This window comes from Monodelphis domestica, chromosome 8 (assembly GCF_027887165.1).
Source record: "Monodelphis domestica isolate mMonDom1 chromosome 8, mMonDom1.pri, whole genome shotgun sequence".
In the NCBI taxonomy this organism is placed as follows: Eukaryota; Metazoa; Chordata; class Mammalia; order Didelphimorphia; family Didelphidae; genus Monodelphis; species Monodelphis domestica.
The window spans coordinates 112,271,147-112,296,353 of NC_077234.1; the positions used below are offsets into that span (position 1 = coordinate 112,271,147).

General features: G+C 34.3%; 1 long non-coding RNA gene across 1 annotated transcript in view; it reads left to right on the forward strand.

Annotated features, from left to right (window-relative positions):
* Positions 1–678: 678 nt before the first annotated feature.
* Positions 679–25,207, forward strand: part of LOC103095238 (uncharacterized) — a 38,611-nt gene continuing 14,082 nt past the window's right edge. The window contains exon 1 of the long non-coding RNA XR_008913843.1: positions 679–720. This is a non-coding gene — a long non-coding RNA (uncharacterized LOC103095238). The remainder of the gene's footprint in view (positions 721–25,207) is intronic.

The following is a 25,207-nucleotide window of genomic DNA, read 5'->3' on the forward strand; positions in this document are numbered from 1 at the left end:
CTGTCATAGGCCATCCTCCTCAACACTTAATCCTTAAGTAGGGGTGTATACATTCCTGGTTGCTAGAATTTTAAAGACTAATCAGGGTGGAGAAAATCTAAAATTCACAGTTTGGTGAAGTTCATAAGATGGCAACCTCTGATGTCTCCAGGTCCTAATTTCCTTTCTTTTCACATTGTATCTTCATGTTATTTGTGCTTAATAAAAGTCTATTGATTTATTCTGTGACTTACTCTCCTAACAAGATGGGAACCACCCACAAATCTTCATTTTTTCTTTTTTCCTTTCTCCAGTTCTATCCTCTAATCCTATTGCAATGTCCCATTCATTACCTCCCTTTTCAAATAGTATAATAGTATATTAAATACCATTCTACCTCTAATCTCTACCCACTCTAGCTCATTTTTCATATTTTGATTCCAAAGTAAACTCCAAAATCATATATGTGATTGTTTTCATTCTTACTCAAAAATATTTGGTGGTTTTCCATTGACATTTGAATCAAATATGAAGAATAAGGCACTTACACACTCTAGGTTAAACCAGCATTTAGCTTTATTTTGTTCTATGCCCCTTTTTACAATTTATGATTTTACCAAAATGGATTAATTCCTAATGATAACCTTGTTTTATGAAACCACCAAATTTACTTTTGTCCCTTAGAAACTTCAAGGAATTCCCAGACTGATGGTTGTCTTAGTCTGAACAATAAACCTTCAAGTAAGTAACCAATGATCTTACTCTGGATAGAATTAGTAGATATAAGTTAAAGTAAGCTTTTGTCTTAGAAGTTTCCCCCATTGATGTAGATTCTAAAAGATCACTATATTGCAAATATAAATAATATGGAAATAGGTTTTCATCTATGATAGATGTAAAACCCAGTGGAATTACTCCTTGGCTATGGGAGAGGGGAAGGGAGGAAGGGAAAGAACCTGAGTTACATAACCATGGGGAAATAGTCTAAATCAAATAAATGAATGAATGAAAGAAGTTTCTCCCATTGTATGTATAACTATCCCAAGTAGTCCAGCCCTTGGCTGGAAACCTCCTTCCCTAACCTCCTTGTCAGTTATCCTTCTTTGCCTTTATTTCCCAAAGTGTATATAAGACCCCAAGTTCTTTAGTTCCTTGGAAGATCACATGATGGAACTCACCATGATAGATATTACCATTTCTGGTACATTTTCCTAGAGACATTGTTCCCAGAATCCCAGAGACTGGCTCTGTGTGGTATATGTTTATGATTCTGTGTGGTGGTGCTATGTACTCTGTCTCTCTTGTACTAATGAAAGACTTGTTCTTTGTAATAATTTTAGTTGTTCTGTTTCTTCAGGACACTATTCCTTGTTGTTTCTCCTCTTTCCTATCTCTATGTACTTAATATGAACTCAGAGCATGCCTAAAACAATTTTATACTCTGACTGCTGGAGTAAGTTTCTTCTTGCAAGTCTCAATTCAGATGGTAACTCCTTCATGTATTTCCTACTTTTCTAACCTAACTAGGCAGTTAGTTTCTATAGTGGATAAAATTCTGGGCATGGAGTCAGAAAGACCTGTATTCCTATACCATAATTAGGTCAAAATGGGTATATTATTTAAACATAAAGAGTGGTACCATGACTAAATTAGGAAAACATGGAATAGTTTGCCTGGTAGATCTTTGAAGAAGGGAAGAATTTATGACCAAACAAGAGAGAGACAACATTATAAGATATAAAATGAAAAATTTTTGATTATATTGAATTAAAAGGCTTTTGTACAAATGAGACTAATGTAACCAAAATTAGAAAGGAAACAACAAACTATGAAAAAATGTTTATAACAAATTTCTCTAATAAAGGACTAATTTCTCAAATCTGTACAGAACTAAGTCAAACTTATAAGAACACAAGTCATTCCCTAACTGACAAATGATCAAAGGATATGTAGAAGTAATCTACATATATAAAGCCATCAATAATCATATGTTTTGAAGGATGTCCAGCAGTCTACAAAGTCAGGGGTTCCTTATGACTAGGTGTTACAACTTAGGTGGAATAAGGAGTGGGAGACAGCTGAGTGTTTCAAACCTGCTGCACAGGCATGACAGGGAGCTCTTCCACCAGGCACAGGGTTTGTCTTTATTTTATTCCTCAGTGGTTACATATTTCTCTGTCACACAGTCTCATTTTTCAGCATACATGATATCTTATAGATAATTAGATATGTCACACATTAACTTTTAACAAATTGTTTAATTAACATTCTATGACCAACTTGTATATACCAAGTTGCTACAACAAAGCAAAGCTTGCTAGAGATAAATGTCACAGGGAGGGCAACCAGGGGTCTGTTCCCACTGACCTGTGGGATGACCCACTAAGAAAATCATTATTGCTTTTAATCACCTTACATAATCATTTAGAATTACTTAGGAGATAGGTAACAAAAACAATGCTACTAGGTACAGGGTTAAAGGGTAAATTTAACACAATCCAGAGTTAGGTATTTCCAATTTCCAGTTTTCATTTTTCTATGTTTCATTAAGGTATCTTAGTAATGTTGCTTTGGCTCCTGTAAACATAACAAACCAGTGAACTATGATGCTCCACCTTGTGCTTGAGAAATGATTAATATGTCTGTCATCCCTGGCTTTCATTGGGGGTGGAGAATCTAGAGATTTAAGCCAAAGAAGAAAAAAGGGAGGGGATTTTCCTCCTAAGTGGGTACATGGGAATCTTTAGATTTTAGTTCCCTAAGTATGATCTTTTGGTGATATTCGGGGGGGGGGGGGATTAAAGTGGTTACATGTGTATTAGTCCTGCAAGTATTTTTCTCTCATATTATTTTTCAGGAAGCTAAGGAGAGAGCAATAATCATAACAATTCCAATAGAAAGGGATGTTAGTGAGAGAAGTCACATAACAAGGGGGCTGAGTAGTGTCTCATCCTTTCTGGAGGCCACTTTGCAGTCCTCAGTTTCCACCTGTGACCATGTCAGTCAGCATGGGTTTTATGGCCACTAACACATATGAAAAAATATTTTACGTCACTCTTGATTAGAGAAATTAAAATTAAAACAACAATGCTGAGGTACTGACTTATACTTATCAGATTGGCTAGTAATAAATATTGGAGGGAATGTTGCAACATTAGGACACTACTGCATTGTTGGTGGAGTTGTGAACTGATTCAACCATTCTGGAGGACAATTTGAAACAATGACCAAAGGACTATAAAACTGTGCATGCTCTTTGATCCTGTAATATCACCATTGGGTCTATATACCAAAGAGATAATACAAAAGAAGAAAGAACCTACGTGTATAAAAATATTAATAACAGCTCTTTTTGTGGTGGCAAAAAACTGGAAATTGAGAGGAAGTCCTTCAGTTGAGGAATGGTTGAACAAATTGTGGTACAAGCTAGTGATGGAATACTATTGTGCTATAAGAAATAGCAAGCAAAATGATTTCAGAAAAATCTGGAAAGATCTGCATGAACTGATGCAGATGGAAGAACATTATATTAACAGAAATATTGCAGTGATCATCTCCAAAAATTTGGCTACTCTCAGCAATGCAATCAACAGTGACGATACTTAAAGATTTATGACAGAGAATGCTATCCACTTCCAGAGGGAGGGAAAAAACTGTTAGAATCAGTTGGGTTCAGATCAAAGGATACTATCTTTCACATCAGTGTATTTATGGTTTTATTTTGGGGTTTTGGTTTTGTATGATTGTGCTCTTACAACAATAAATAATATGGAAATGTGTTGCATGATAATGACATTTTTAAAATAAGAATTAAAAAATTTGTGTTCAAATACTGCCTAAGACAAAATGTGTATTACTTTCAGTTTCATTTAATAATTTTTAAGGTTTTCTCATTTGTAATAAGGAGATAGTATCTACTTCATAAGATTGAGAATTCAGAGAGATAAAACTTAGAATTTTGTAAACCTTAAAGTCCCATGTAAATGCTAGCTATCATCTTGAAATTATCCCACTATCTATCCCATGTCTTGCCATTCTAATGCCTCTTGCATATTTAATCACATCCCAATATATATGATAGTTATTTGTATACATACTTCATATCCTCCTAATAGAATATAAATTTTATGAGTGTGGAGATTATAATTTTTCATCTTTTTGTTTCTCGTCAAGTACAGTACCACAATAAATGTTGATTGGACTAAAGAGAACCAAGTTTATTCACAAGGAGCTATTAGAAAAAATACATTTCTTATAGTAATCCTGATATAGCTTTCATCTATTGCCTTACAAATTTGAGCATAAATAATATACTTTGACAATGATGGCAAATGACAACGATGGCAAACCTTTTAGAGATGTAGTGCCCAAACTGCAACTCTCACACTGCATGTGAGGCCCCCAACACTCCATTTCCTCAGACAAGGGATAGAGGAAGCACTCCCATTGGGCTTCTGGGAAAAGGTGGGGTGGAGGGTGATGTGAGAAATGTCCTCAGCCACCTAGAGACGGGGAGCGAAGCAGCCTCTAAGGCACACATGCCATAGGTTCATCAACACAGACCTAGGATATAGTGGTTTCAAATACATTTCTATAAATTATTTGTCGGGATTATATGCTCAAAACCAGTATGTAATACTAAAATGAACTTTTCATACTCAAAAGCACATTAAGAAGATATTCATAACAATATGAAAACTGTCTATTTTACTATACTATAGCATATTATACAAATGTAGTGGGAAAAATGCTGGACTTAGAGTCAGTATGATGTGAGTCTAGATCCTTCTTCAGAGAGTTAAAAACTTTGTGACCCTTGGCAAATCATTAATTTATTCCAGCCTTTATTTATTGACTCATAAAATGGGGGTCTTAGTACCTACCTAATAGAATCATTGTGAAGATCAATGAGATAAAATATGGAAAAAGTTTTACAAACTTTTAAGTATTATTGTATTATTATTGTATTATCCCTCTTCCCAATTATAGAGGACAAAGACAGGTATCTGAGCAAAACAGGGCAGTTTTACCTGAAATTACCATTAGTAACCAGAAATCATAGCAGTTAATAACTACTTAATTTGCTTTAATGATACATTTATGCTCCAAAAGGTAGAAGATTGGGTACAGAGTACTTCTACTTGGAATATCACCATTAACTAGGAGTGACTGGTGAGTAGGGTAGAAATGACAGTAACCTTAGGGCTAAGTGACTACTATCTTTTTGAATTTTTGACAAAGAAGAGGCCGTCAGACCAAGACAAACATACTCGCAATCTAGGGAAAGTATATACTGAAGAATTCATACAAAAAAAACAGAAAACATCTCATGGACTAATACTTTATAGGAGTAAATTATCTCAGGAGTGAAAAAATCAATTTGAAAAATGGAATTTAGAATACATAAAGGGTAAATGGAAGTTTTCTGAAGAGACTAATATGGATGCACAGATAACAGAGACAACTTAAAATCTGCAAAGTTATTATGAAGACATGAAAGTAAGGACAAGCAAGAAAGAATTAATGCAAAAATATGCCATGTTTCTATATGAATTGTGTCCAAAATGCTAAAGATTAGAAAGAATTGAAGCTGGTCAGGAAAGATAAGATGAGACAAGCTGTTTTTAAAAAAGTAGAGACAGATATAGAAATTAGATATATACACATATACATATACATAAGAATAAAAGCAAAATAAAAATAAAGCAACTGTGTTTTCACAGTTGTCTTTTATCATTTCCTCCATCTCAAACAGTTCTCTCTATATCTTTTGATCCCCCCTTGCATTCATTAAACATATATGTGTGTATGTATCATGTATATACTGAGAAATATTTGTAGTGTTTTAACCAGAAGGTTGTCAGTGGTACATTTATCTGTGTGTATGTGTTTATTATAGATTGCAAAAATTTCTGTCATTACAATAAGTAAATAAGTGCACATATGCATTTGAATTTTTATGTATATGTGTTTACATTGTGTGTATACATCTATATATTGAAAGAGGAAAAGAGAAAGATCAAAGGAAGCTTAGGACTATTATTTGGGGTGAAAGAAATAACAGACAAAAGAGAGAAAACAGAGTTGCTTCATATTTTGTTTATGTTTATTTTGCCAAGGAGAATAACCTTTGAGAATGGTAACAGCTAGGTAATGGGGGTTAAATGACTTACCCAGAGTCACCCCACTAGGTTTCTGAGGCCAGATTTTAATCCAGAACTTCCCATTTCTAGTCCTGGCTTTCAATCCACTGAGCCACTTAGCTTCTCCCCATGTTTAATAATTATATCTTTATAAACTTATTATGCCTTCTTTTATAATTCCTTGTTTGTATTAAGTCAATCATTTTCATCACCTGAAGTTAGGATGGCTAGGCAGATGGTCTCTTGGTTGAATTCAGGTTGCTGGACCCAAATGACCTATATGCTGTAATAATTAAAATTAAGTTATGAGGCTCTTAGTAGCTTTAGTAGCTTTATTACATCTAAATAGAGATAGTAACAGAGGGAAATGTAGGAAAGAGGTAGAGTGTTGCCTAGCCTACCACCCTATCTGCCATTCTGATGAAATGAAGCTCCTCACCAACAGAGTTCCATTCTCTAGCCAGAAGTCCATGAGAATCTCTTCAGAGACACCAAAGCAAGTGTGTCCCTTCAACAAGAGTCACCAATGCCAAACTCAGAATCCTAATCAGAATCATAATGTCCCTTCAGCAAGCATCACCAGAGCCAGAGAGAAAATGTTCTCCAGCCTATCTAAGTAGTTTTCGTCACCCACTAGCTCTCCCAAGTCATATCTCAGGAACCAATCATAGTTCCTTAATTTTCCGGGCACTGCCTAGGGAGGCAATGCTTGTGGGATTAATAGGTAATTAATTAGTTAATTAATTGTTGGTTTCAACTTCCTTTCACTGTGGGCATGTGCCCCTGCATATCTTAATGATAAAGGACATCCAGGTCCCTGATTAATTAAACTAAAACAAAGGGAGGAAAATTCCCTTTTCACAATCCTCATATATGAAAATGAAAACTGATAACGAGAATTACTGAGTCTCCATCAGTGAGATAACTTGCATGAATAGAAAACATGACATAGTCTTGGAGAAGCACACGTTTTACAACAAACTGCAAACTTGGGCCAAAGATGTTGACTTTGATTCCTTTGATTCCTAAGGCTTCATTTTAAAATGTTTAGCAAGCTTATGGATTGTGAAGAGCCAACATGGCTTTAGATGAACAGGTCCTGAGAGACAAATATTATTTCCTTTTATTTATTTTTAACAAAGATTTATCAAAATGGTTTACCAAAATGTTAATAGTTCAGAGGAATGAGAATGAAGTATATTACCATCTCTTAGAAAAGCATTTGATACCAGATGTTTTGACACACACTTGTAATCAACCAGTGCTACTATGGAGTCAGATTTCTGTGGAGTCAGGGAGACATTTCTTGATCTCAGCTTTTTAGAACAAAAATAGGTTTCAATGATTAGGTTTCTGCACCATAAGTCATATGGTAAATATCTGGGGATGTTTCAGATGAGAATATGAGGTTGCCTAAAGAGAAAAAGTGGCCCAGGTTAGAAATGCAGTAGGTAGAAGAACCTATTCCTGAGGAGAAATAATATAAGGCCCATTTATAGCTTTTGTACTTCAAGACTGGGGGCATTGAGGAAGTCAAATATTCAGAAAAAATTATTTTAAAATAAAATATCTGATTCTCTTCTTGTGGGGAAAAGAGGAAGAAATAGTCTAGATTACTTTGCAATTTAATGTATTTGGAAATAGTCAAATGACTTGACTCAGAGCAATGGTAAATGAATCAATCTTGGAAGAGGCCTTTGATGTAATAATACTAGGTTATGTATTGGCTTTTTGCTGTTCAGTATTTCTATCAATGACTTGAATAAAGCTACACAGATGACATACTTATCAAATCTATACATAATACAAGTTTGCAAGAATTAACAGTTTAACAAAATTCAAAAAGATCTTGAGAACCTAAGGTATCAGGCTAAATTAGTGAAATGAAATTCATTGGAATTAATTTAAAGTTTTATATTGAGTTTAAAAAGATATATCACATATATAAGCATATTATAGCATGAGTTTTAATTTTAAAAGAAACAACCTGAGAGGGTTTAATAAATACCATTCTCAATAAGTCAGCCATATATTGATGTTCAGTTGTTTCAATCATGTCCAACTAATTCTTTGTGAACCCATTTTATTTGGAATTTTCTTGGCAAAGATACCATTTCCTTCTATAACTCATTTTACAGATGAGGAAATTGATGAAAATATGGTTAAATAACTCACTCAGGCCACCCACACAACTAGTAAATGTTTGAAGCTACATTTGAATTCATGTCACCCTAAATTCAAGAACAGTGTTCTATTAAGTGTGCCACCATGATGCCCCACTACTACCTGAAAAGTAACCAAAATGGTAATGAGATCCAGGTTTGCATTAAGAGAAATAGTTTCCAGAAATGAGAAGGTAATAATCTCAGTGTTAGAACATAACTGGAGTCATATGTTCTGCTCTGAAGACCATATTAGTAAGGGTCATTGTTAAGTTAGAATACATCTAGGCCAAAGCAACCAGAATAATGAAGAGTCTTGAGTCCGCAATATATGATGATTCATTAAACAAACTAAGAGTATTTTGCCTGTGAAAGTTTTATGGAGGCAATATGAATTTGGTCTCCATAGTACCCATTTTTAACAAGTTCATCATTTTGAAATTATGCAGAATAGGTTCATGCTAAAGGATAATTTACTGTATTAAATCCAGAAAACATGTGGTGATGAAAGATAGGAAAAGATGTGATATAAGAAAATCTGTTTTTTAAAAACCAAATCCTAAATGTCATCACTTCTAGTTTCCATGCACTCTCATCTGTAATCCTCCATCATCTGATAGGTGTAATGTTTCTAGCAGTCTCTTTCTTGTATCTTTCAATTGAGGAATCAATACCTGAAGGAATCACACAATCAAATATGTAGTTCTTTAAAGGTATAATAGGTAGAATGTTGGCCTTTGACTCAAGGAGATCTGAGTTTGATTTCTGATTGGGCACTTTGTAAATAGATCACCTTGAGCAAATCACTCAAGTTCTATGAATCTCAGTTTCTTCATCTGTTAAATGGAAATAATAATAGCACCTAACCCAAAAACCTGAAATACTATGTGTCATAAATTTCAGGTAATATTAGTTGCAGTATATATGTATGTATATATCTATATCTATATCTATATCTATATCTATATCTATATCTATATCTATATCTATATCTATCTATATCTATATCTATATCTATCTATATCTATATCTATATCTATATCTATATCTATATCTATATCTATATCTATATCTATGTTTAGCCTCATTCTGTACCCAACCTTTTAATTTGTTCATAGTTAACATTAGAGAATGAGATCCCCAAATGTCTTATGACATCTTCCCAGTGTCTCCAGAAAATTAAGAAATCTTTTTTTATACTTATGTCATTAACATCACATTTTTGTATTTTCCCTTTTAAGAAAAGTTATCTCAGATTTCTCATAGATCTGATAATTATTTTTTCTATTAGAAAAATATGAATGCAGAAGATGAGAGTTTTCTTTGTAGATCCAAGTTCCATATACCGTCATGTTTCATTTTGGTGAGGAAAGATGATATCTTTGAGATATAATTTTAACCCCTCAAATCATGTTCATTAACACTCATGAACAGAATATAGAATCTATTTCTCTTATTCTACAGAACCCTGATTCCTTCTAGCTATAATGGCAAAGTAAAATCAAGAGTTCAAATATCATCTAATTAATTTAATCACTGCAGGCAATCTGGGTCACTCAGGATCAACAAATGGAAATAAGATTTAATATAATTATAGTCTGGTTCTTTTCCCCATTTTGGCCTCAATTATCTGCATATTTAATTGTAGCACTTTTTTAGTCTACTAGTGTAACAGAAGAATATAAAATCAAATCAATTTTAAATTTCAAATTAAGACAGTTAATAATGCCAACCTACTGACAAATTAAAACTGTCTTATTCATCTTTGTATCCCATTAAGCATTTAGTACAGTGATTTTTTGTAACATATTCAATCAGTATTTGTTCTATGTCGAGTATTGAAATAGTTCTATAAACTACAAATCAGTATCACTTGCAGTCATATTGAAATAACTTTTTTGAGTAGCTACAATGTCAGGCTACTGTTTAAATCATATCTTTCCACAGTTAACCATTTTCTATGTACCAGGGGTAAGACAATAAGCATCCCTTTCTATAAAATGAACTCAGAAAGTATTTTTGTTTTCTTCCTCTCACTGTCCTAAAAGGAAACCTCATTTGTCTGTGTCCCTGAATGAATCTTACTGCTTTGCCACATGCCAAAATGTAGACAATAAATTTCCATTCCCAAAAGATAGAACTAGTGTTACAGATAATTGAACATGAAAAATTCTTTTTGAGTGAAATACTTACTAACTAGCTGATATATTGTTTCTGAATCCTCAGAGATAATATTGTTCTGGCCTTCGTGCATTTTCAGTAACCAAATATGCTTGGGGAATATTGTTTTGCATTTTAGTTTCATTTGATATTTTATGTAGTATTTGCTATATCCTCAATGGTCATTTTTTATATTATCTACTTGGATACTACTTCCAAGCCCAGCTTTCTATCTAAAAACCAAACCAACAAATTTGACCAAATCACGGTATAATGTTAGATACTAACATCAAAGACCTTGGGAATATCTATAATTAATATTATTTATAAATCAGAAAATTCAAAAAATATATTGGTCATTATCTTTGTTTATAGAAGTATTAACCTTATGTTGAAATATCCTCTCTGCACAATTTCATTGTGGCCTATGAATTCTTCCAAGTCCTCCAGCAATACAATCTTCTCTAGTCAAACAAGCCACAATGATCTCTCCTCATTCTTTGGTGGATAGTTCCCTTTGTCTTTGTTCTTCAGTGTATATCTAATCTTATATTGTCATGTGTTAGAACTCATTTCTCATTATCTGTGTTGTAATCAATCATCAATAAGCAACTGTTTAGTACCTTCTACATTCCAGGCACTGTACTAAGACTTAGAGATACACAATGAAATGAATAAAATAAAAACTTTCTTTTAACCGATTAATGAAAGAAGAAAAACCATATTTTCAACTGGCTGAAATTAATTGTGTTAAACTTTCAAAGTTCCCTCCTAGGTGAGAGATTGGTCCTCATATAGACTAATCCCGTGCCCAGAAGTAGGGGGCATGCCCCATCCCTAGCATGGTATTGGTCCAATTCAAGACCAATCCCACACCAGGAGGCAAGGGATGTGGTCCCTCCCCCAGCGTGGGTTTGGTCCACCAATCCCACACCAGGAAGTAAGGGGGAGGGACCCCTGAGGCACACTGGGACATGCCTTTTCCCTGGCCATAACACTTTAAAACTCCCAACAGAAAGGAAAAAGACTGCCCCTTTCCTTGTGGTTCACTATCTAAAAGGGAAAGAAAGTACATTAAAAGAAACTGAAAGGGTGGAGCCAGGTGAGTGAGGTGGCCTTTTCAAGGGAATGACATTGTCCAGAAAAGTACAGCCAAGGGAAGAACAAAGAAAGATTTGTCTTGGGTACCTTCCTTGTGAAGGATCTGGGAGTGACAATGAATTACACCTTCCATCCTCTCCAGTCAGGAAGAGTGAAGTACTGAACAGTTGGGAGTTGATGTGAGCTTGTAGGAAGATGAGATCCCTGTAATAACTATGTTTTGTCTTTATCAAACTAAATTTTAAAGTCCTCTGGGCAGGGGCTTTGTCTAAAATTATGTCTCCTCCAAGGTATCTCGATCAGAATTATGTGTGTGTGTGTGTGTGTGTGTAAGAGAGAGGGAACTCTCAGTGATTTTACTTGTGAAGGAAATGAAGGGAATTCCTAATAAGGAATATTGTATCTGTGTCAGAGTTTTAATCCTTATCCTGAAGGAATTTGCAAGATAAAAGTTGATATGTAAAATTAATGGCCTCAGTTTCTACTTGGGTTTGACAGCATTTTGTCAGATTATGATTCGGCTAGATGGAACCATTGTAGTCATATAATCAAAAGTGCCCCACTTCCAAATTAGGTAACCAAGAGACAGTGGTTAAATGACATGATTGAAGTAGTGCAGGTAGTAAGTTTGGAGGACTTCAATTTGAGCCAGCTATTCTTCCTCCAAATCCATTATTCCTCCCTCCCCACCTAATGAAAAGCTTCATTTCCTTAAGATACATAGAGAAGGAGGTTTTTGTTTGTTTGTTTGTTTGTTTGTTTGTCTTTCACTATGAAAAGTAAAATAAAACTCAGTTATTTGTGAATTTCATTAAACTTAGTGGACTTTATAGTCCTCTATTTGGAGTTTGGGGGAAATAAAAGAAATTCATTTATCTATTCCATGAGTGATTCATTATATCTGATGCCATCATATCATTAGTCTTCCACACAATTAGCATAAAATAAATCTTTTAATTGCTGACAAATCAATATTTTATTTTTAAGAACTAAATCGTATTGCTTGCATTAATGGGTGTATTTCCCTGAAAGGTATATCAGAATCCATAGTTATGCTAGTAAAATATTTATATTCAGAGTTGATTATTATTTGGAAAGCATTTTAGAATTTCTTATGCCATTCAAGTCTCTTGTAACAGTGCTATTAGGTAACTAAAATATTAATTTCCCTACTTTATCAGTGAGGAAGCTAAACCCAAAGAGAGGTTTAACAACTCTTATGGGGTCATACAACCAGTAAGATGCAGAAGATTAAAACCCAAGTCTTCTTAACTCCATATCCAACATTCAGTCTACATGAACTATGTATCTACACAACATGTAATAGTAGGATATGAATGAAAACTCTAGAGACAGAAATTATATTTGTTTCATTTTTCCTCACATGGAATCAGAAAGTACAGTTATGTTTATCTATCTTGTACAATTCATAGAAAATATATAATGTGTCTCTACTAGATAAAGTAGCTCTGAAATGAATCATTTATTTTAAATTTAATAAGCAAAGACATTGGGGGAATAGCAGCTCTAAATTGGTAGAGGATATAATCAGATAAAACTGCTTGATACAGGGCAAATTTACTTGAATATTTTGTTAATATTTAATGTGATTATTCAATCATTTACATCCATCCAAGCATCCCCACAAAAGATTTTATCTAAAAGATACCACTGACACAGAAAGATCCTAACTATTAATATTTTGATATTTATAACTTTAATACTTTTTTATTATTATCATGACCTTTCAAAATTTTGCAGAGAATTTTCATTAAAGGTAAGACCAAAGACTTTTGGAATGAACTATGTACAATAATACAATGTGGTAGCCAAGAAAATGACATCGTTTGGCCACTCTTTTGAATGTGATTTTCAATAATTTTAGAAGGGAATAACATTTCACAGGAATTAATTTAACATGAGCATGAGAATACATAGATTATACACAATTCTCATCGTTTAAGAAAAAAATGAATTTCATTCAAACAACCAGTGATGATTTCTGGGCATTAAACTGAACAAATATCAAATCTCCATGGTATGAAACAAATAGATGGAACTTTCAGTCACTGGAGATCTTCTCGTTTAACTTCCCCATTAAGTCTGTCTGTCTGTCTGTCTGTCTGTTTATCTCTTCACATCCCTTCCAACCTCTTTCTTCCAACTTTCACTATTTTATTTCCCACTATAGCTAATCTAAAATGCTAAAAGATAATTAAGGTTTATTTGGTTTTCTGTTTGCATGAGTCTGTGTGTGTGTGTGTGTGTGTGTGTGTGTGTGTGTAGGTATCTGTATGAGAGATAGAGTGCATGCAAGTATGTTTTGTAATGGCTTAAAATCATCTCAGGGTTTCATTTTAGGATAAAGTCTCTAGATAGTGGAAAATTCTTCAAGATTCAGAAAAAATAGAGATTCAAAACAATGATGTTAGAGTGACATGCATCCTATACATACCTATATGCGTATCATTTTGAAGGAAAAACATCAATTTGGCAAAATCAGCATTGTGGGAATGTATATTGTAATGGGCTTGAGAGAAAAATGAAATCATTATATTTCATTTATTAGAAATCATTAGAAAGTAGCTTTTTCTGACTGAAGCAGAGAAGATGTTCCCATTTGTGGTCAGATATAGATTGGTGGGAAGTTCTAAAACTCTGGCATAGGAACTAGAGGGATGAGACTGTCACATATTTAGATGATGTTTATTGTTGCATATGTAACAAATTTGAGATAGGGATGCTCTACAGTAGTCTATTGAAATAGCTTAGATTCAAGACATGATTTGAAGATCAAATGAGATGTACAAAATGCTTTACAAATTTAAAAGCCCTATATAATAACTAGGCAGAGATGGGAAATGTTCAGGGGATACTGTCAGACTTATCAACCATAGTTAAGTGCATGATAAAAAAACTTTTCTTTTCCCATCTCATTAATTATTTTTTTTAAATGAGATAATTCAATTATGTATTTCCTTAGAAGCAATTATTTGGGGGTTTGGAAGCAGAGTAGAGTGTTGCCTTTCTTCAAGTCCTTGTAAGGTTATAATGGAAAAAGAGGGTTAAGACTTATTCTTCTTGACTCTAGAAAGCAGAACCAGGAGTGGTGAATTGAAGTTGTCAAGAGGCATATTTAGAATTGATGCATGGAAAACTTTTCTAACAATGAGAAATATCCATCCAAATAGAATGCATCACCCCAGGTTGTAGACCTTCCTAAAAGCATTAATGGACTACATTCCATGTTTAAGGATTCCATTGGTTAGGATGTCTTCAAAGGAAGGCTCTATGATCACTTATTTTTTTTTTAAACACTTACCTTCTGTCTTAGAGTCACTACTGTGTATGGGCTCCAAGGCAGAAGAGTGGTAAGGGCTAGGCAATGGGGGTCAAGTGACTTGCCCAGGATCACACAGCTGGGAAGTGTCTGAGGCCAGATTTGAACCTAGGACCTCCCGTCTCTAGGTCTGGCTCTCAATCCACTGAGCTACCCAGCTGCCCCCCTATGATTACTTTTTACATATATATTTATATATATTATTATATTATATATATATATATATATATATATATATTACATAAAAGATTCTTATTCACCGCTGGATAGGTCTTGATAGCCTCTAAAAAATACTTGCACTTGTTTGCTTAGCACTCTGGACATCTCTCACCCAATTCCGATAGCCATATATCTTCTCTAAGGGATAGTTAACAACAAACTCAGGTAATTTATGAAATTTATGAGTCTATTTTTCCTTAAAATGTAAGTCATAAACCCCCATCAAATGTGTTTACTGAAATGACGTGGTAAAAAGTAGCAACAAAACATTCCACCCATAAACCTGTTGCTCACATTGCTATGAATACCCAAAGCTTTACGGGGAATAGTTAACAAATAAATGAAAAGACATAAGATATATATATAGATATAGATATAGATATATAGATATAGATATAGATATAGATATAGATATAGATATAGACATGTATATATAGATATATGGAAATTTATATTTATATATGTATATGAACCAGGTACAATTAAAAGTTGCACACACAGCGAGGGGCAACTCAAACTGCAGGTCATTGATATCTTCTAATTACTGCAATGCTACTTAGGTTGATATTCACTCTGCTTGTCATGGTCTTCACCATCCTTAGTTTCTATCATCAATAAAATACTCAGCTGTGGGGAATTCTGTCATGTTATTTTAGTTTAGTTTTTAGTTTATAGTTTGCACACTGACTTTTATGGAGCTCTTTTAGAAAAGGCAGGAAAATCCTTGCCTTAAGTCCAACAAAACAAAACAATACAATAATAGCAAAAAAAAAAGTCTGCAATTTTTGGTGTCCTCAGAGATTTCTCATCTCCCTAGCAATTGATTTTGTCTTCCATGTCACCCCACTGGCTTCCTATTGAATTTATAGTCCACTAAAGCAGCCTACGTCTTAGTCTCTGAGAGCCCACAAACAGCCTTGTTACGATTGACTTGCTTTCCCAAAGAGCCCTGGAAAAAAATCATTTCAGAGAATTCAATTGGTAAAAATCAAAGTGTTTTAATTATACGTTTATTTTATACCCACAAATATGTAGATATATGAAGATTTTTTGTATGTCTGGAATATGAAAGTTGATTATAAAAAGGGGATATCAGAGACATTAACTTTTGATGATTTTTTATGGAAATACTTCAATTATAATTTTAGGTTTAATGAGTTGAATATGGCAGTATTCTCAGGATAACAGATTTTCAAACTGAAAGGGATCTTAAAGATTTTCTAATCTAATAGAGCACCTTCATTTTCAATGGTTATAATCTGATATATTGAGTAAATTATCATGAAAGGAATGTGGACTCCAGAATTAATGATTACTTTTTAAAAATTTTGCACATGGCCACATCATGCACCCCTCTACCAGGAATGCTTTCAAGTACAGACTCTCCAGGAATCCACCCTGGCAAGTGCCCATGGTCACATGGACATTAAGTATTGGTCGTAATTGGGTCATCTTCCTTCTGACTCCAATTCCTGTGTTCTTCCCATGACAGCGCACTGCTTTTCTTATTACTTGAGCATTTCAATAAATCTTTGATATCGCCTCAAAGGTATACATCAAAATCCTTCTTTCTTATGATATATTCTTATTGTCTCTACAATCCCATAAATCTTCCAAAAGTAATGTTGAAAATTTTTTAAACATTTATTAAGTACTGATTCTTAATTTGTTCTACCCATCTCTTATTATGTATCACTATTCATATATAATTGGTGCAATTCTTTCTGTTTGCAATTGCAATTGCAATTCTGTAATTCTTTCATACACACACAAATCTGTGTATGAATTATATAATCATTTTACTATCATAATTGGTAGCATATTATAGACTATAAACATCTATAATTAATAATAAAATTAGGATTTAAATGGTGACTGTTATGTGACAGGCATTGTGCTAAGCTCTTTACAAATATCTCATTTGAAATCAGAACAACTCTATGAGGTAGATGTCGTGCCCCATTTTATAACTGAGGAAACTGAGGCAGATAGAGGTTAAATGGCTTGTCTAGGGTGTAGTAAGCTAGTAAATTTCTGACATGGAATTTGAATTCAGGACTTGTTGACTCCAGACCCAGTATTACATCCACTTTCCCATGTGGATACCTTGATAATGAGACTTTCCAGTGTCCTTTGAGTCACCTGCAATTTTGATTCTTTTAATACTATATCATTCCATGATTTCTCTTATTTTCTTTCTTTTCATTCTATCCTTTCCCTCCTTTCTTTCTTTGCTGAACACAAAATTAATTAATTACATGTTTAAATGTTTATTTAATTCAATTTTTTCTTTATCTTGCTCCTCCATTATCTGAGTATAAATTTATTTAAAACTAATAATATAAAAGTAGTCCATACATTTGTTACAAAGTTGACTGAAAAGAAAATTTATAAAACCTACTAAAATTTTATTTTATCGAAGAAGCTCAGAACCAGAAGCTATGTTAGAGAGGAAAAATACCAATCTACCCATTTAATTTTTATATTGATTATTTTATTTGGTCATTTTCAAACATTATTCATTGGAGACAAAGATCATTTTCTTCCCCCCCCCCCCCCCACTCCCCACCTCTCCCATAGCCGATGCCCGATTCCACTGGGATCACATCACAAGAACACATATCACATGTGTTCTTGATTAAAAACAAATTCCATGTTGTTGGTATTTGTATTAGGGTGTTCATTTAGAGTCTCTCCTCAGTCATATCCCCTCAACCCCTGTAGTCAAGCAGGTTCTTTTCCTCGGTGTTTTCACTCTCACAGTTTGTCCTCTGCTTGTGGATAGTGTTTTTTCTCATAGATCCCTACAGATTGTACAGGGACATTACCTTGACACTAATGGAGAAGTCCATTACGATCAATTGTACCACGGTATATCAGTCTCTGTGTACAATGTTTCCCTGGTTCTGCTCCTTTTGCTCTTCCTGGAGGTTGTTCCAGTCTCCATGGAATTCCTCCACTTTATTATTCCTTTTAGCACAATAGTATTCCATCACCAACATACACCACAATTTGTTCAGCCATTCCCCAATTGAAGGTCATCCCTTCATTTTCCAATTTTTGGCCACCACAAAGAGCCCAGCTATTAATATTCTTGTACAAGGCTTTTTCCTTATTATTTCTTTGGGGTACAAACCCAGCAGTGCTATAGCTGGATCAAAGGGCAGACAGTCTTTTAGCACCCTTTGGGCATAGTTCCAAATTGCCCTCCAGAATGGTTGGATCAATTCACAACCCCACCAACAATGAATTAATATCCCTATTTTGCCACATCCCCTCCAGCAATCATTACTTTCCATAGCTTTCATGTTAGCCAATCTGTTAGGTGTGAGGTGATACCTCAGAGTTGTTTTGATTTGCATTTCTCTGATTATAAGAGATGTAGAATACTTTTTCATGTTCTTATTAATACTTTTGATTTCTTTATCTAAAAACTGCCTATTCATGTCCCTTGCCCATTTATCAATTGGAGAATGGCTTGATTTTTTTGTACAATTGATTAACTCTTTGTAAATTTGAGTAATTAAACCTTTGTTAGAGGTTTTTATGAAGATTGTTTCCCAATTTGTTGCTTCCCTTCTGATTTTAGTTATATTGGTTTTGTTTGTACAAAAACTTTTTCATTTGATGTAGTCAAAATTATTTATTTTACATTTTATGACTCTTTCTAACTCTTGCTTGGTTTTAAAATCTTTCCATTCCCTAAAATTGGACATGTATACTATACTGTGTTCACCTAATTTACTTATAGTTTCCATCTTTATATTCAAGTTATTCACCCATTCTGAGTTTATCTTGGTGTAGGGTGTGAGGTGTTGATCCAAACCTAATCGCTCCCACACTGTCTTCCAATTTTCCCAGCACTTTTTTTTTACCAAATAGTGAATTTTTGGCCCCAAAGCTAGGATCTTTGGGTTTATCATATACTGTCTTGCTGAGGTCACTTACCCCAAGTCTATTCCACTGATCCTCCTTTCTGTCTCTTAGCCCGTACCAAATTGCTTTGATGACGGCTGCTTTATAATATAGTTTGACATCTGGGACTGCAAGGCCACCTTCCTTTGTATTTTTTTTTTTCATTATTTCCCTGGATATCCTTGAACCTTTGTTCTTCCAAATGAACTTTGTTATTTTTTTTCTAAATCAGTAAAAAAAAATTTTTTTGGAAGTTCTATGGGTATGGCACTAAATAGATAAATAAGCTTGGGTAGGATGGTCATTTTTATTATATTGGCTCGTTCTATCCATAAGCAGTTAATGTTTTTCCAATTGCTCAAGTCAAGTTTTAGTTGTGTGGAGAGTGTTTTGGAGTTGTGTTTATATAGTTCCTGTGTTTTTCATGGGGGATAGATTGCTAAGTATTTTATTTTATCTAAGGTGATTTTGAATGGGATTTCTCTTTCTAGTTTTTGCTGCTAAACTATGTTGGAGATGTATAGGAATGCTGATTACTTATGCAGGTTTATTTTGTATCCTGCAACTTTGCTAAAATTTTTGATTATTTTGACTAGCTTTTTGGTTGAATCTCTAGGATTCTTTAAGTAGACCATCATGTAATCCGCAAAGAGTGATAACTTTGTCTCCTCCTTGCCTGTTTTGATGTCTTCAATTCCTGTATCTTCTCTAATTGCTACTGCTAGTGTTTCTAGTACAATGTCAAATAATAGAGGTGATAATGGGCATCCTTGTTTCACTCCTGACCTTATTGGGAATGCATCAAATTTATCCCCATTGCACATGATGTTAGCTGATGGTTTTAGATATGTACTGTTTATTATTTTTAGGAACAACCCTTCTATTCCTGTTTCTAGTGTTTTTAATAGGAATGGGTGTTGTATTTTATCAAAGGCTTTTTCTGCATCTATTGAGATAATCATGTTATTCTTGTTGGTTTGCTTGTTGATATGGTCAATTATTTGCATGGTTTTCCTAATATTGAACCAGCCCTGCATCCCTGGTATAAATTCTACTTGATCATAGTGAATGACCCTACTGATCACTTGCTGGGATCTTTTTGCTAGTATCCTATTTAAGATTTTTTCATCTATATTCATTAGAGAGATTAGTCTATAATTTTCTTTCTCTGTTTTTGAGCTGCCTGGCTTTGGAATCAGTACCATGTTTGTGTCATAAAAGGAATTTGGTACTCCCTCTTTGCTTATTATGTCAAATAGTTTGTATAGTATTGGGATTAGCTGTTCTTTGAATGTTTGATAGAATTCACTTGTGAATCCATCAGGCCCTGGGGATTTTTTCTTAGGAAGTTCTTTGATGGCTTGTTGGATTTCATTTTCTGATATGGGATTATTTAAGAATTCTATTTCTTCTTCTGTTAGTCTAGGCAGTTTGTATTTTTGTATATATTCATCCATATCACCTAAATTGGTGTATTTTTTGCCATATAATTGGGCAAAGTACTTTTTAATGATTGCATTAATTTCCTCTTCATTGGAGGTGATGTCCCGCTTTTCATTTTTGATGCTGTTAATTTGCTTTTCTCCCTTCTTATTTTAATTAGACTGACCAGTACTTTGTCTATCTTGTTTGTTTTTTCAAAGTATCAGCTTCTAGACTTATTTTTTAGTTCAATGGTTCTATCACTTTCAATTTTTATTAATTTCTCTCTTATTTTTTAGGATCTCTAGTTTGGTTTTCTTCTAGGGGTTTTTAATTTGTTCGCTTTCAAGTTTTTCATTTGCATTTCCAATTCATTGAACTCTATCCTCCCTAGTTTGTTAATATATGCACTCAGGGATATGAATTTTCCTCTCAGTACTGCTTTGGCTGTGTCCCATAAGGTTTGAAAGGAAGTCTCACCATTGTCATTTTCTCTGATGAAATTATTAATTGTTTCTATGATTTGTTCTCTAACCGATTTTAGAGTATCATATTATTTAATTTCAAATTAATTTTTGATTTGGCTTTCCATGTACCCTTTCTGATCATTATTTTTATTGCCTGATGATCTGAAAATGCTGCATTTATTATTTCTGAGTTTCTGCATTTGTATGCCTTGTTTCTGTGACCTAGTGTATGGTCAATTTTTGTGAATGTGCCATGTGGTGCTGAGAAGAATGTGTATTCCTTTTTATCCTTATTTATTTTTCTCCATATGTCTATTAACTCTAATTTTTCCAATATTTCATTCACTTCTTTTACCTCTTTCTTATTTATTTTTTTATTTTATTTATCTAAATTTGATAGTGGTTGGTTCAGATCTCCCACTAATATGGTTTTACTGTCTATTTCTTCCTTCAATTCTCCTAATTTCTCCATTAGAAATTTGGGTGCTATACCATTTGGTGAATACATGTTGATTAGTGATATTTCCTCATTGTCTATAGTCCCTTTTAACAAAATATATTTACCTTCCCTATCCCTTTTAATCTGGTCTATTTTTGCTTTGGCTTTGTCAGATATCATGATTGCAACTCCTGCCTTCTTTCTATCAGTTGAGGCCCAGAAGGTCTTAGTATATCTTAGTACCATCAATGAGTTTTTCTTTCTATACCCCCTTTCTCCATATCATCTTGATGCCCCAAAATTTCCCTATGCGTGATTTTTCATACTTCTCTAATGATGCATACAATTTTGAATGTTACACATTACATTTTCTCCACATATTGATATATATATATATATATATACACATATATATATATATATAATTTGATATAAATGTAGTCCTTATAGAAAAGAGCTTGACTTAATGAAAAAGATTGCATTTTACTCCTTTATTGTTCCCTTCATATTTATGTTTTCAAATTTCTCTTGCTCTTTGTGTTTGGATGTCAAACTTTCCACAGAGCTCTGGTCTTTTCTTTATAAATACTTGGAAATCTTGTATTTTGTTGAATGCCCATACTTTCCCCTGGAAGTATTTAGTCAGTTTTGATGGATAGCTGATTCTTGGTTGAAAACCCAGCTCTCTTGCTTTTCTGAATATCATGTTCCATGCCTTACTGTCATTCTGAGTGGAGATTGCTAGGTCCTGTGTGACTCTGATTGGTGTTCCTTTACATCTAAATTGTCTTTTTCTGGCTTCTTGTAAGATTTTTCTTTTGCTTGGAAGCTTTGGAATTTGGCAATTACATTCCTGGGAGTTGTCTTTAGGGGATTTAGTGTAGAGGGTATTTTGTGAACTCTTTCAATGCATATTTTGTCTCCTTGTTCTAGAATCTCTGGGCAGTTTTCTTTGATGATATCATGTATTATGATATCAAGATTCCTGTTTATTTCTGGCTTTTCTGGTAGACCAATGATTCTCAGATTGTCTCTCCTTCCTTAATTTTCTAGGTCTGTCACCTTGTCAGTGAGATATTTTATGTTATCTTCTAATTCTTTAGTCTTTTGACTTTGCTATATTAATTCTTGATCTTTTGCAAGGTCATTGTCTTCCAGTTGCCTGATTCTGACCTTTAAAGACTGGTTTTCCTGTTCAATTTGGTCTGAACTGTTTTTTGACGCTTCTAGCTGTTTCTGCATTTGCATATTTTGTTCCCTCAGATTGCTGAGCTCCTTTTGCATTGTTTCCCATTTTTCCTACCAGAAGGCTTCCATCTTTTTGATAATTTCCAATTTAACTTCTTCAAGAGCTTGTGGAGAATTTCCATTTCTTTTGGAAGGTATTGGAGCATTTGTTTGTTTCTTCTTCTATCTCCTCTGTTTTTTTGTATTTTTTTCTCCATAAAATGTATCCAAAGTCACCCCCTTCTTCTTGCTTTTCTTGGTGTTTGGTAGCTGTTGCACCTCTGCACTGTTTGCTATATTTATGATTTTTTTCTCCCCTTTCCAGTCAGAAATCTGAGTGAGGAGGATTGGCTCTCAGTGTACTGTCTAATGATCCGAGGCTTTAGCCCCAGTCAAATTGTCAGTTCTCCGCAGCTGCCCTGTCTTTCCGGGGAAGTCCAGGGTCTGCTCTCCCCTGCCTGCCGGCTTTTCAGGTGTTCCTGCTCTCAGTTCTCTCCAGTTGATTCTCTGCTGCCTAATTTCCATGCTCTGTGCCTGGCACAGTACTGTCCACAAGGTACCCCAGTGCCTTTGCCCTCTCTGAGGTTCCAGTCCTTTTGGAGGCCCTGTACTTTAGGGGGGTGGGGAGGTATCCTGGCCTCCCTGAGCTCTTAGGGCTCCTGATGCGATTAGGTTCAACTGGGTTGGTCTGGATGTGCCCTGAGGCAAAAACCTCTGGTGAGACTCTGTTAGAAGGACTCAGCCACTGGGCTACAGGCTCTCCCCATGTCTCTCTCAGACTGCTTCCCTGCCTTCTGTGTTGGAAGCCCCGGGACTGGCCCAGGTTGCTTTCAAGGTGAGCCCTTCAGAACAGCACCTTTGCTGGCCCTGAGGTTACCATTGCTGCTGGAGGCTCAGCGATCTGGATTGGGGGGGGGGGGAGAGGTCCTGGGACCTTTCTTCTGTCTTTCCCTTAGACCCAAGTTTTCTGGGATTCTGGCTTTCGGGGGGGGGGTGTACCTTTTGATCTGAGTCCAGAAGGAGGGTTTCCCGGCTACATCCTGTTGTTAAGTTTGATTTTCAGTCTCCTAGGAGCATTCAGTTTCTGATCAGTAAGAAGGGTTTTCAGAAGTCTGAACTTTTGCTGCTTCTAAGCCTCCATCTTGACTGGAAGTCCAATCTATCTATTTTATAAAAGTGGTTTTCAAAACCCAGTTGCTGAATTTTGACAAGCATGGTAATAAATTATCAAATTGAATTTAATATAAAATAGTATTTGTAGTTGTCAGTATATTTAGGAATCTCTAACCTAATTAATTATAATAATTAAATATAATTAATATACAAAATAGTTATACAGATTTAATTTTAATTCTGAGGATTGGAATCAGGAAAATGTATAAAACTTTCTAAGGAACATTTCTTGTAGAAAAGGTTTTAAATTTAAATATTATTTGAATTTTCAAATTAGATATTATTTTAAATTTTAAAAATAATATAGTTTATATTAGTCATCATGTTCTAGAAGTATATGAATATCCTCTTTCCTTTCCATTTTTCTTTCATTCATTTTTTAGTCTAATATTAGGGCAATAGTTTGATTTCAAGTTCCTTTTTTCATTCAAGCTGAAAACCTTGTTAGCAATTTATTTGTATTCTAGTATGAAATTCAGATAGATGGCACAATGAAAATAGCTGGACCTGGGGTCAGAAAGTCTTGAGTTCTGATCTGTCCTCAGGTCCTTATGAACTTCATGGCTGTAGGTAAGTCACTTAACCTCTGTTTGCCTCAGTTTTCTGAATTATAAAATGGGAATAATAATAGTATATACTTTCCAGGGGTTTTTTTTTTGGTCTTGTTTTTTCTTTGCTTTGTTCTGGATGATCAAATGAAATATTCATATAATGCTTAGAATATTACCTGGAATTATTTTGTCATTATTATTACTATTTATTCATGGAAAAAGTCAATTTTCTCTAGATAGAATTAAACTGGTGACCTGAAAAAGGAAAGTGCCCTTGAATATTCAGCTTGAATGGTCCTCTTCAGGCTCTTCAGCATTAATGTAATGATTAGACTAGAGGGAAAATAATTCTTTCATAATTCCAATGAATAGGCCTATCTTGAGTTCACCTTTGACCAAGATGAATGGATAATACTTCTTGGCAGCGGTTTGAAAAATATAAGACTGATTTTAAGAAAATCATTCTCCAGGTCATTGAAAAAGTTAAATGAACTTTCACCTGAACTCTATGAGAATATTTCATCTTCTTGAGAAATTTTGTCTTTTATTTGGGAATATTATACATTTTAAATGGAAATGACTTGAGCTCTGTCCCTTTTCCCTCTATCTGTTTTTCTCTGTCTCCTTGTCTGTCTCTATCACTCTCTGTCTCTGTCTTTATATCTATCTGTTTCTCTGTCTCTGGATATAGATTTTTCTCTTCCATCAATCAAATGTTGTCAGGGCACATCATTCAAATGGCAAACACAAGTTTGCCTGCAAGATTATTTTACAGAGAACTCATACAAGACAAGCAGTCATGCAGGTCAGGAAAAAAGCAACACAAGGACACTAAAGGTCTCCCTAAAACTTTTGGTATCCATTAAGAGACATGGGAGACACTGGCACACGACTACCTATCAGGATCAA